The sequence below is a fragment of the Dendrobates tinctorius genome, unplaced genomic scaffold (assembly GCF_039654945.1).
Source record: "Dendrobates tinctorius isolate UK_male_01 unplaced genomic scaffold, ASM3965494v1 ptg000129l, whole genome shotgun sequence".
NCBI classification, from domain to species: domain Eukaryota; kingdom Metazoa; phylum Chordata; class Amphibia; order Anura; family Dendrobatidae; genus Dendrobates; species Dendrobates tinctorius.
The window spans coordinates 16,770,726-16,784,850 of NW_027361797.1; positions in this window are offsets into that span (position 1 = coordinate 16,770,726).

Here is a 14,125-nt window from a genome sequence, read left to right on the forward strand (position 1 = left end):
AGGGCATTTGCGGCAAGCGCGTGTTAAGAGAAGTTATGTGCCTTCAATATGGTTGTTTAACAAAGCATTTAATAAAGCTGTGACCAACCTTCACCCATCACTTGGTTTCTGAGTTGATTTATTATGGGGGGGCAGAGGTAATGTGTATGGGTTTGTCCCTGGGTCGCAACAGTCTGGGGACCTGTGCTGCCTAATGGGGATGTGTGCTGCCTAATGGGGACGTGTGCTGCATATTGGGGACCTGTGCTGCCTAATGGGGACGTGTGCTGCATATTGGTGACCTGTGCTGCCTATTGGGGACCTGTGCTGCCTAATGGGGACGTGTGCTGCATATTGGTGACCTGTGCTGCCTATTGGGGACCTGTGCTGCCTAATGGGGACGTGTGCTGCATATTGGGGACCTGTGCTGCCTAATGGGGACATGTGCTGCCTAATGGGGACGTGTGCTGCATATTGGGGACCTGTGCTGCCTAATGGGGACATGTGCTGCCTAATGGGGACGTGTGCTGCATATTGGGGACCTGTGCTGCCTAATGGGGACGTGTGCTGCATATTGGTGACCTGTGCTGCCTATTGGGGACCTGTGCTGCCTAATGGGGACGTGTGCTGCATATTGGGGACCTGTGCTGCCTAATGGGGACATGTGCTGCCTAATGGGGACGTGTGCTGCATATTGGGGACCTGTGCTGCCTAATGGGGATGTGTGCTGCCTAATGGGGACATGTGCGGCCTAATGGGGATGTGTGCTGCCTAATGGGGACATGTGCTGCATATTGGGGACCTGTGCTGCCTAATGGGGACGTGTGCTGCCTAATGGGGACATGTGCTGCATATTGGGGACCTGTGCTGCCTAATGGGGACATGTGCTGCATATTGGGGACCTGTGCTGCCTAATGGGGACGTGTGCTGCCTAATGGGGACATGTGCTGCATATTGGCAACCTGTGCTGCCTAATGGGGACATGTGCTGCATATTGGGGACCTGTGCTGCCTAATGGGGACCTGTGATGCCTAATGGGGACATGTGCTGCATATTGGGGACCTGTGCTGCCTAATGGGGACGTGTGCTGCCTAATGGGGACATGTGCTGCCTAATGGGGACCTGTGCTGCCTAATGGGGACATGTGCTGCCTAATGGGGACATGTGCTGCATATTGGGGACCTGTGCGGCCTAATGGGGACCTGTGCTGCCTATTGGGGACCTGTGCTGCCTTGTTATGAATGGGTCACTGAGGAGGAAAAAACAACACAAGCCAAGTCTCAGAAAACCAGAGAGGTTGGCAACCATGCAGACCGCAGAATCCAGATCCCACCACACAACCAGCAGCAGTCATGGAGCGCACCCACGACGACCCCAGATGCCTCGCCACAACCGGAGAGCTACACAAGCCTAAAGCAGGAAAAGAGGAAAGCCAACTGCCCCAGAGCAGACCCCAAAGAAAAGACAGCCCCTCGCATGTATTGACGGTGAAACAAGATGAAAACACAAACAAAGGCAGAAAAATAGGCTGAGCAAACGATGGGGCCCGACTAACTAGAAAGGACAGGAAAGGAAAAACACTGTCTGCACTCTGCCAAAAACCCTACCAAAATAATGTCCAACACTTCTGATAGCAAAATTAACCCCAAAGTCACTAAACATCTCCCACTATATCAGCACTCCGAAACACTCTGAGACATAGCAAAAAGAGGCCAATCCAACAAGTGACCAAAAGGCAAATACAGATAAATTGGAGTGGAAATACAGCACAACCCCAGCAGGGGCCGGCTGACCACAAAAAACTGAATTGACCAACAAGAGCAAGTGTGAACAATAGCAAAAACAAACTTAACTTGAGAAGACTGGAACAGAGCTGAAGTCCAAGACCTGAGAAGCAGACTGAATCACCAGCACCAGGATAGGGCGTCGGCTGTCTTATATCCAGTCTGATACTCCAGAGATCCAATCGTTATCCTCCTCATCAGGTGGCAGATCACTACCAATTAAACCAACCTCACTACCTCCTGTCACCACCAGAGGGAGAACGGAAGGAGAACTCTCAACTGGTGGAGCAGAAAATGAGTTCACAACACTGCCTAATGGGGATGTGTGCTGCCTATTGGGGACCTGTGCTGCCTATTGGGGACGTGTGCTGCCTAATGGGGGCGTGTGCTGTCTAATGGGGACGTGTGCTGCCTAATGATGACCTGTGCTGCATATTGGGGACCCGTGCTGCCTATTGGGGACGTGTGCTGCCTAATAGGGACATGTGCTGCATATTGGGGACGTGTGCTGAATACATGTGAGGAATGCCTGTTTGTTAAGGAATCCCCACATGTATTCAGCCTGTCCAGCAGCTGCAAATCATGCAAATACGTCGACAGAAACTAAATCTCCGAGCACGCCAAAATACTCAGAGGACACCTGAGCATGCTTGGGAAAACCCGAGCAACGAGTATACTCGCTCATCATTATTAATAATTTTATGCGGCCCCCGAACGCTATTATAAAATTCCAAATGGCCCTCGGCAAAAAAAAGGTTCCCCAACCCTGCCTTAGAAGGACAGAAAACACCTTGAGGTGAAGCTTTAGGCCACATTCATATGTTCAGTATTTGGTCAGGATTTTCCATCAGTATATATAATTAATCACATAGTCCTAATTGAACCAGGCTTGATGCACTTCAAATTACTAACTAATACCTACACTGTTATGGTAAGGTGCCGTAGCAGTAAAAAGTGACAAGAGGAAAAGAGGTGAAATAAAATGATATCTTTATTGAATACAAAAGTTAGAAAAGCATTAAAAAGATGGGAAAGGAGAAGACCTTTAAAAAAGAGGGAGTAAAACAGCAAGTCCAAGAAAAAGTACCTGCGCTTTAAACCAATGGTGTTGAGAAGTGTAGCATGCAGAGCAGATAATAAAGAATTATAGAATTAAATTGCCTATACAAAATACATAGGCTAGCAACATAGAAACCCCATAGGCATAAAAGTGACAGCTTAGTAGCTTAAAGATAATGTATGGTGCTAGTGCAAGGTTAGAAAATAACCCCATAAAGAGATTGGCAACTACCAACACTTATCCTCGGAGACTTCAACATCCCCATTAACAGCCCTGCTTCCACATCTGCATCCCAGCTTCTATCCCTAACCACCTCTCTAGGCCTCTCACAGCTTTCAACCTCTGAGACACACAAGGACGGTGACAACCTTGATCTGGTCTTTGTCCGGCTCTGTTCAATCTCCCACCTAAATAACTCACCGCTTCCACTCTCTGACCACAACATTCTCTCCTTCACGCTCACAAATCCTCGCCCACCCCAGCTCACTCCTACCTACCACACATTCAGAAATCTACAAGCCATTAACCCTCAGATGCTTTCAGACTCCCTACACTTGTGACTGTCTCCAATCTCTTTTTTCCTGTCCTGATCTGGCTGCTCATCACTACAGTGATACTCTTAGAAGCACCCTTGACCAAGTAGCTCACCCTCAGAACCTCCAAGCACAAAGTAAAACAGCCCTGGCTCACATCGCAAACTCAGCTTCTCCAGCGATGCTCTAGGAGTGCTGAATGCCTATGGAGAATAACCCGCACACCTGAAGACTTCATCCACTTCAAATTTATGTTAAGAACCTATAACACTGCCCTTCACCTCACCAAACAGATCTACTTCACCACCCTGATCTCCTCAATAGCTAACAACCCCAAGAAACTTTTTGACACATTTCACTCCCTCCTCAGGCCAAAAGCACAAGTCTCTTGTGGCGCCCCCAGGAGTACGGTAGCCACACTGGCTTTGCCTTCCTCCAGGGGAGGGTAATGCCAGGCTTGGAGGCAATGATGGGACTCTCTCACAGTCAATCCATGCATACAACACAGTTCCCCTCCTGACCAGCAGGGGGAGCTCTGACCCAGGATGGAGGGGAGGAGTGATCCCTGAGGGCCAGGAGGAAGAAGAGTTAGTTAGTCTGCGGAGGATGAAGTGTGCGGATGGGGAATGCGAAGCAGGAGGAATGAGCTGCAGCAGGCGAGCTCCCTCAGCTTGAGAGCACACAGAACTGGAGTCGGGTCTCCACGGTGGTACGGGTACTAATGGCCCTGCCACAGATACCCGAGGAGTAAGAGGCTGTAGATGCCCTGCTCCCCTAGAAGACTTGAGGCACAACAGCAAAACGGATAGAGAGCCGGGGATTCGGAGAGTGAGAGGAGTCCCAGAGAGAGAGGCTACAGCTGTCTGCTGTGCAAGTGGAAGTCTAGGAACATTTGACAGGAGGAACTTCAGAGTAACTAAGGACTGGAGTGCTTCACACATACAGCGCTATTAGGGAGACTGCACAGCCCATCTGAGAGAGAGAATCCCTGAGTTGCTTCCAGGCTAGCCTGCTCCAACACCAGCTGTGATCAGGACCCTGGACTGCAGTTACCAAGTAAAGGTACAGAAATTGCACCCCACTGTGTTGTGTCTGCTTCCTAACCTGTCGGCATGGCTATATCCCTGTGCCCATCACTTATACACTGCCCTGGGACTACAGCTCCACCTGTGGGGAGCTATACCATCTCTGCTGCACCACACCATCAGTCCCAGTGGATCTGCATGCAGCGTTGGCTTACCACCTTACTTGCCAAACACCACGGGTGGCGTCACGAACTATTCATATAAACTCTAACACCATTAACATCACCGCCATTGATATTGGGGCCCAGGGCCATGGACCGGGTCACCGCTGCTGTGACACATCATCCCCCTGACACCAGCCTGGTACTGAGTACCCCACAGCCCTGGGTGAAGCGAGGGCGACTCACTCTATCACAGATATTTGTGCTGATGACCTGGCTTCCCACTTTATAGAAAAAATAGATAATATCCATCAGGAAATCTGCTCCCAAGCACCAAGTGCTGTGACTCCCATCCCTTCCTGCATCTCCCCTGGCTCACTTTCCACATTTGATCCCATTACAGAAGAAGAAGTCTCCAGACTCTTCTCTTCCTCTCGTCCGACTACATGCACTACCGATCCCATTCCCTCACATCTCCTCCAGTCTCTCTCTCAAGTCGTCACAACCCACCTAACTACAATCTTTAATCTCTCCCTCTCCTCGGGCATTTTCCCATCCTCCTTCAAACACGCCATCGTTACTCCATTACTAAAGAAACCCGCTCTCGACCCATCCTGCACAAACAACTACAGACCAGTCTCCAATCTCCCCTTCATCTCTAAACTTTTGGAGTGCCTAGTTTACTCCCGCCTTACCCGTTACCTCTCCACTCACTCCCATCTAGACCCTTCACAGTCCGGCTTCCGCCCCCTACATTCCACTGAAACTGCACTCATCAAAGTGACCAATGACCTTCTGACAGCAAAACGTAAGGGTGCCCACTCTCTGCTCATTCTTCTTGATCTATCTGCAGCTTTTGAAACTGTTGACCATCATCTCCTACTCTCTAGGCTCCAGTCACTAGGCATTAAGGACACTGCTCTCTCCTGGTTCTCTTCCTGTCTTTCTGACCGCTCCTTCAGTGTTTTGTTCTCTGGCTCCACGTCATCTCCTCTTCCTCTCGCTGTCGGGGTACCTCAGGGCTCAGTCCTTGGCCCCCTTCTTTTCTCTCTCTACATGGCCCCAATTGGACAGACCATCAGCAGATTTGGCTTTCAGTACCATCTTTATGCTGATGACACGCAACTATACACGTCATCTCCTGACCTTACCCCCGCTGTACTACAGAACGCCAGTGACTGTCTGTCCGCAGTCTCCAACATCATGTCCGCTCTCTATCTGAAACTCAATCTCTCCAAAACTGAACTTCTTTTGCTCCCGCCATCTACTAACCTCCCTAAATATGACATTTCCCTCTCCGTGGGTGGCACCACAATAACACCCGGCAGCAGGCGCGCTGTCTGGGTGTTATGTTTGACATCAATCTCTCCTTCACATCCCATATAAAATCTCTTGCCCACTCTTGCCGCTTACACCTAAAGAACATTTCTAGAATCCGCCCTTTTCTCACCATGGAAACAACAAAAACCCTCACTGTCGGATTGATCCACTCCCGCCTGGATTACTGCAACGCTCTATTAATTGGCCTCCCCGTTACTCGACTATCCCCTCTCCAGTCCATACTTAATGCAGCAGCCAGGGTCATCTATCTGGCTAATCAGTACTTGGACATGTCCGCTCTTCGCCAGTCCTTACATTGGCTGCCCATTCATTATAGGATCCAATTCAACATACTTGTTCTCACCCACAAAGCTCTCCACAGTGCAGCACCCCCTACATCTCCTCCCTTATTTCTGTCTATCGGCCTAACCGACCGCTGTGCTCTACAAATGACTTTTGACTGAACTCTGCACTAATCTGTACCTCCCACTCCCGACTCCAAGACTTCTCCCGTGCTGCGCCAACCCTCTGGAATGCTCTACCCCAAGAAATTAGGACTATCCACAATTTGCACAGTTTCAGGCGTTCCCTCAAAACACATTTGTTAAGAGCGGCCTATCATGTTCACTACTCAAAGTCATTCTATGTGTATGTGGTCATGTGTAGCCCATTCACTATCTCCATCCATCCCTCACTCCCTCAAGATGGCTGGACCATCATTGTAAATACACCTTTGTAAATACACACCTGTACTTTGTATCTCCCCCACCTCATTGTAGATTGTTAGCTCTCTCGAGCAGGGTCGTCTTATTTTGCTTTAATTATTGTATTGTTAACGTTGTTACTTATGACTTGTGTTTTGAAACTGTTAAACTGTAAAGCGCTGCGGAATATGTTGACGCTATATAAATAAAGATTATTATTATTGGCAAGCATACATAATAGAATGATACATGTAAAGATCTGCTGCAGTGCTTTCTTCAAACCAATGGGCAGCAAATCATCAAAAGGAAACCCACATCCCGTATGGGGGCTTTATAGGAGAATTACCTGAAATAGCTATGTTGTTGCTGAGGTAGAGTGCGGCTCAGGGATGTGCTGTGTCCCACCCTGCGCCAAGGGTTGAAAATTGCAACATCTTCACATTTTTCCCCAATTTCCTATATTTTTTAAAATAAACGCAAGTTATATTGACCTAACATTACCATTATCATGAAGTAAAAAAAGTCACTAACAGATTCAGAATCACTGGGATACGATGAAGCGTTCCAGAGTTACAACCTTATAAGTTGACACTGGCCAGAATTGAAAAATTTGTCCTGGTCATGAAGACGAAAACAGGTTCTGGCGCGAAAGGGATAATGAAAACTATTTGGCTGAGTACATTAAAAAATGTATAACTATAAAAGCCTTGATATAGAATTGGAAACCTAACAAACAACAGAAAATAGATGGGCCGTGTGTTCTCTATGTCATCTTTAGTTCATTTATTCATTTTCAGCATCAAGCGTACATTTTTATGGCTTGAGATGACCACAGAGCATGTCACCTCGGGAGTTTGACAGGAGAACATCAGCTGAGGCCACTTTCCCCACTCAGCATGAATGTGAGGTACTGATGGGTTGCTGTGGCAACTCCGCGAGGCATGCTGAAAAGCCTACTCGATCCTGCCACAGGTGGGGTCCAGTAGGCTACCTGTCAGTATAACATTGGCACGCTGGGATGACGCACCGGTGCTACATATGTAGTACACAGGACTAACTATATGTATGTGTAAGCTCTTCATGGCATTTGACATAAAAGTGCGTCAGAATGGGAAAGTTGCTCCTGCATCTACAGTATGTGTAAGGTAGAGCTTATTGTTAGTGTTGGGGGACACTCACTTGGCAGCAGATTAATAGGGTCAGGCACAGGTTTTTCCACACAAACAGTCCATTTTGGTTTATTCAAACATCATAAACCGCTGTTGGCCATGTTACACTTCACAGGCTTAACACATAGTCCAGAACATTTACAGGTTACGGCTTTTCCTTGCAGTCCCTAAACACGCTGGACCTCTCTGTCCTGTGACCGTGGGCGACCACACTCCAAACAGTTCATTAACGTTCGTAGAACCTCACAAGCACCAACAGTTATATCCCAATGTCGGGGGTTACCTCGCAGGAGCTCCTGCTCCAGATGCCGACTCTTTGGTAGTCCTCTCTCTCAGGGAAGCAGCCGAACTGGGATCACCATCCCGGACAATGCCTTGCTCACCAGGCCACCTGACAGTCTGGATCCACAGACGGATGGTAGCTCCACTAATGCAGTGCTGTCACTGACTCTGAAAACACATGTGGCCTGTCTGTGTGTTATTCAGGACATCTGTCCCCACTTTGGAACTGTCCAACACACACGGGCCTCAACGGGTGCTATTCAGGGATCCAACCCTCCTCCCAGGGTCTCCCAACACACCGGCCATCAGGTCCAGGGCCTCAGCGGGTACTATTCAGGAAATCCGTCCCCTCCTGAGACTGTCCAACACGCATGCCTCACCAGGTCCAAGGTCGCAGCACGTGCTCCAGGGATCCAATTCTTCTTCCAGAATCTCCCAACACTGACCCTCCAGGACCTTGCACCCTGATCCATTCAGGTACACACTCTCTCCCCATGTGACCAGACCTCAAACACATTATATGGTACATAACCACACCCAGAGGTGAGGAATGGATCACATGGTCATGACCTCACTACAGGTCCTATTACACACATACAGCCACACACACACACAGGCTTTACTTTGGGCATTCAGACACACGACCCTGGGTGGGTTTGTAGGTGACTGGTCCCAGCCATCTCACCAAGCCACCTGGAAGCTTCCCTGATAGGCAGAGTCTAACAGTAGTGCTGTCAATGTGACTGGTCTAGTACACGGCAATATACTGTCTTAGCTGTAAGTTTTGGTACTGTACCTATGAAACTGTTCCAGAAAATGGAGTATTTTTCTCAGAAACCTATTCCAATTACACGTTTTGTTATATACATGTTAATTTCCTTTGCGTGCATTGGAACAGTATAAAAAACAAAAAAATGCAAATTGGACAGCATTTCACACAAAACCCTAAAAATGGACCGGACAAAATTGTTGGCACCTTCAACTTAATTTTTGGCTTCTCACTCATCGGAATAAATAACTGCAATCAATCGCTTCCTATAACCAACAACCAGCTTCTTATGTCTCTCAACTGGAATTTTGGACCACTCTTCTTTTGCAAACTGCTCCAGGTGTCTCATATGTGAAGTTGCCTTCTCCCAACAGCAATTTTAAGATCTCTTCATGGGAGTTCAATGAGATTTAGATCAGGACTCACTGCTGGCCGCTCCAGAACTCTCCTGATCTTTATTTCCATACATTTCTGGGGGGTTCTTGAAGTATGTTTGGAGTCATTGTCCTGCTATAAGACCCATGACCTAGGATGCAAACCCAGCTTTCTGACACTGGGCACTACACTGTAACCCAAAATCCTTTGGTAATCTTCAAATTTCATGATGTCTTGCACACAGTCAAGGCACCCAATGCCAGAGGCAGCAAAACAACCTCCACAATATTTGACTGAAGGTACCGTGTCTTTTGCTTTGTATGCCTCATTCTGTTTTTGGTAAGCAGTAGAATGATGTGCTTTACCAAAAAGCTGTATCTTTGTCTGATCTGTCCATAATACGCTTTCGCAGAAGGATTTTGGCTTTCTCTCATACATTTTGGCACACTGCAGTATAACTTTTTTATGTCTCTGTGTCAGCAGTGGAGTCCTCCTGGGTCTCTTGCGATAGCATTTCATTTAATTCAAATATCGATGTATAGGTCATGCTGACACTGATGTACCCTGAGCCCGCAGGACAGCTTAAAGGGAACCTGTCTCCAGTTTTGGCAGATATAAGTTACGGCCACCACCTTTCAAGGCTGATATATAGCATTCTATAATGCTGTATATCTTCCCCCAGCCCAACGTTTAAGAGAAGAAAAATAACTTATCATACTCACCTGCGGGGTGGTCCGGTTCTATGGGTGTTGCTCTTCTTGGTCAGACGCCTCCCATCTTCTTATGATGCCATCCTCCTTCTTGGTTCGTGTGGATTATTAGAAAAATAATGGGGAAAACTAGCCAAAGCCGTAAGGAAAATGAATATATCTATAATGCAAAACCTGAGGCTTAAAACAAATTTTCCAAGGTCTTTAAACGAAACATGACAGTAATTACAATTAAATTGCCCACAAATTACATAAGATCGCAGTTAATTCAATGACTGATACATCATGAAAGGGACAAAAATAGAGAATAAAAAATAATAAAACGACATAAAAAGCAGCATAGGCAAATAATATAACACAACATTCATAGGGGGATTCCATCATCCATAATAGTATATAGCATAGAACTGTGAAGACAAAAAAGCAAAGACCATATCACACAATCTATGATCAATAAACAACTTAAAGCAGCTGTCAGGTATAAAAGGAAAAGTGTAAAAACTATTACAATATGAAGCAAGTAGCTGTGTGGCTTTAGATATAGAGTTTCAGAGTTCTGAGAAGAAAAGAAACAGAACATAAAAGTTGAAATAGGAAGACAGTTTTGTACTCTAAGTCTATATATATGTGAACGCAATAAGCCTGAAAAATACTAACCTGAATGAGAGGATTTGCGGAAATCAAGGGCCAAGCTGCGACGTGTGTTAGCTAAAGCGAGCGTCTATTTATAATAGCAAAACCGGGGTCCAAATAGCTCACAGCTGTCAGGAAAGGAAGTGTGGCAATATGGCAATATGGGAGCCGAAGCGTTTTTGCGCATAACGTCACCAAATGACGGAAGTGGGGCATGATATTTCCAATAACGGAAGTGTAGCATTAGTACGAAACTGCGCATGCGCGAAGTTAAAGATCGCGCTAGTGTGTTTGTTATGTAAGGACGGAAGTGGGTCAGAGCATAACAAGACTTTTATTACTAAAGTGCACGTGTGCAATAGTTAAAATGAGCTACATGAATACAAAGTAATCCGGTACATAATCCTATTAAACTATAGCGCCAATGTATTGTATGTAATGATTAAAATAAAATGGTTACCTGTGTCATCCACAGAGTCTCCTCCCCACTGTGCTCTTTTGCAGGCACCTGTACACTGCATTACTTTGCTATGACCTCAACAGAGCAGAGAAATACGCCTGCACAGCGCGGTACCGAGGACACTATGTGGATGATGCAGGGACGCGTCATCACCACAAAGCAAGCAGGAGGATGGGTATTGTAAAACGATGGGTGACGCCTGACCAAGAAGAGCGACACCCCTCGGAACGAACCGTCCCGCAGGTGAGTATAATAAAGGTTGTTTTTCTTCTCTTAAAGGTCAGGTTGGGAGCAAATAAACAACATTGTTTTTTATGTACAAAGATGAGCAAAAATGTACACATATTTGGAGAAGCGGGTCACAGGAGCCACAAGCCGGCTGCTGCTGCCAAAGAATGTGCCCACTGCTAAACAGAAATGAATATTCACTGTGCTGGCAGTGAATATTCATTTTTCTGGAATAGCGTGCACAGTGTCAGCTGCAGCAGCCGGCTCCTGCAGCTGCTGGGCGGTCATGTGTGCCCACTACTTAAGAGAAATGAATATTCACCTCTCTCCACTACCATGGGTGTGAAGAGAGGTGAATGTGTCTTAAGTAGAGGGCACAAGTGACCGCCCGGAGGCTGACACTATGCGCGCAATTTAGTAGCAATGAATACTTACTGCCCTCCACGCACATAGTTCTGGTGAGGGGAGCGGTGAGTATTCCGGCAGCTGTGCTCTGCTTGTGAGCAGCTCATGACATCCCTGCCATGCGCTGCTTGCAAGCATAAAGCAACTGCTGGCACTGGAACAAGACGCTACGAGGGAGCACAGGAAGGTAAGTATAATGGTTTCTTTTTTATTTTTTTTTGATGGGAGCCAATCATACCAGGATAAGGATGGAGCCATGCATGCACAAATAGGGATGGAGCCATGCATACAAGGATAGGGACGGGGTCATGCATACATGGATAGGGATGGGATCATGCATACAAGGATAGGGAAGGGGTCAAGCATACAAGGATAGCGATGGAGCCATGCATACAAGGATAGGGCAGGGACCATGCATACAAGGATGGGATTGGGCCATGCATACAAGGATAGGGATGTCAACATGCATACAGGGATAGGGATGAGACCATGGATAGAACAATAGGGATGGGGCCATGCATGCAAGGGTAGGGATGGGGTCATGTATGCAAGGAAAGGGATGAGGGGACAGTGCATACCAGGATAGGGATGAGAAGCCATGCATACAAGGATAGGGATGAGGAGCCATGCATACAAGGATAATGATGAGGAGAAATACATATAAGGAAAGGTATAAGGAGTCATGCATGTCAGGATAGGGATGAGAAGCCATGAATGCTAGGATAGGGATGAGGGGACAATGCACACCAAGATAGGGATGAGAAGCCATGAATGCTAGGATAGGGATGAGGAGCCATGAATGCTAGGATAGGGATGAGGGAACAATGCACACCAGGATAGTGATGAGGAGCCATGCCTCCTCCAAATACATCTGTATGGCCCATAAGATGACATTTCCCCCCTTGTCAGCCTCCTTAATGATTATATCTTTATTTTTCTTGAGATCTGTCAAAGCACGTTTTTCTAATGATGTCAAATTAGTCAAATTAGGTATGGTACCCACCTGAGAGGACACTGAAGAAATGTCACGTTTGACAAATTAAAAAAAAAACTTTGATCGCGGGTACCAAAGAAAAAGAGGGGGTTCTGGAGGACTTGTTTCTATGTGGAAATTTTTTTCGGTTGGTGACAGATTTGTTTTCCTCAAGTAGTTCTAGTAGGTCTTGGAAGGCCTGACGCTCATCTGAAGGAGTGGACTGTATCAGGTCTGGTTTCTTATATATGACCTGAAAGGTGAGGCTCCTGCAAAAAAGATATAAATCTTTGATTAAGGAAAATTTGTCCAATCTGTGAGTAGGAACGAAAGTCAGGCCCCTTTGTAGTACAGATAATTCCGCAGGTGACAAAATATGATTAGATAAATTGATCACCTGCAGCTCATTAGATGATACCCCAGAGTCACACCCTGTAGAGGCTAATGCAGTTTGGGCATTTATTTTCGTCTGGCCTGATACGTATGCCGGTATGGAGAGGTGCGGCCCCTGTAGCGACTTGGCTTTCTTTTGGCGATTCTTATTTCTCCTACCGCATCTGGTCCGCGGTCTATTTAGCTTCCAGTTGAAGATAAAAAATCACTGGAACTTGCCTCTCCAAGGGAAGGTTCAGTTCTAGATCTTTGTACACGGGCATTGCCCTTATGCTTCCACCTATAGACCATCCGTTGCTCATAATCAGTTTTGTCCCTTTGAAATTTACTGCGCTTTCTCGACATCACCTCTGCCTCATATTTGTCAAGAGTTTCTTTCAACTTGATCTTAAATGAATTGACCTGGGTAGCCTCAAATTTAGCAAGCTTAATTTCCAAGTCCTTGATCTGTGTTTTAATGGAAGCAAAAAGGGACCTATCATGATCTAAGAGCATGTTGATCAATATACCAGAGCAACGTGCAAGACCCTGTTCCCAGGTCTTTATTTATTGTGTCCGATATGAAATAAAGGTTTCTATTGAATTATTGAGATGTGCATACCATTATTAGCTTAGTCTTTTTCTTCCCCCTTTGTAGCAGACCAGTAAGTGACACATCGCAGGAATCAGTGTTTCTACCCCTACATCATCCTGCTTTCAGATGGGTCAGGAAAATCTGGTGATAGATTCTCTTTAAGAATTGTTAATACCCATCAGGATGAAAAGACAGTGACGTCAATGTGCTGCAGGTAAATAAGTCCAGGATTGGGGGCATAGTCAATGGTAAAGAAAACATGCCGTCTTTGCGTCTCTCCTGGAATGTAACGATTGGATGACACTAGAAACCAGACTAAATGGAGACCAGGGCAAAATTAAAAAGAAACCAAGGTATCATTGTTTCTTTCTCTTTCTGAGATTTTGTTTGTCCCATAGAGATTGTTTAAAAGTGAAAACTGATTTAAAAAAATTCTTTAATATCTAGAATTTGTTATTTTAAGCTATTTAAAATGTTTGGCCACATTTTATTAAAACTCAAACAACTCCTTTATGACGGTTTTTCAATTTACCTTTAAAAAGTTCAGCTTTGGTTGGCAACATTATTTTGCAAGAATAACCCCCCAAA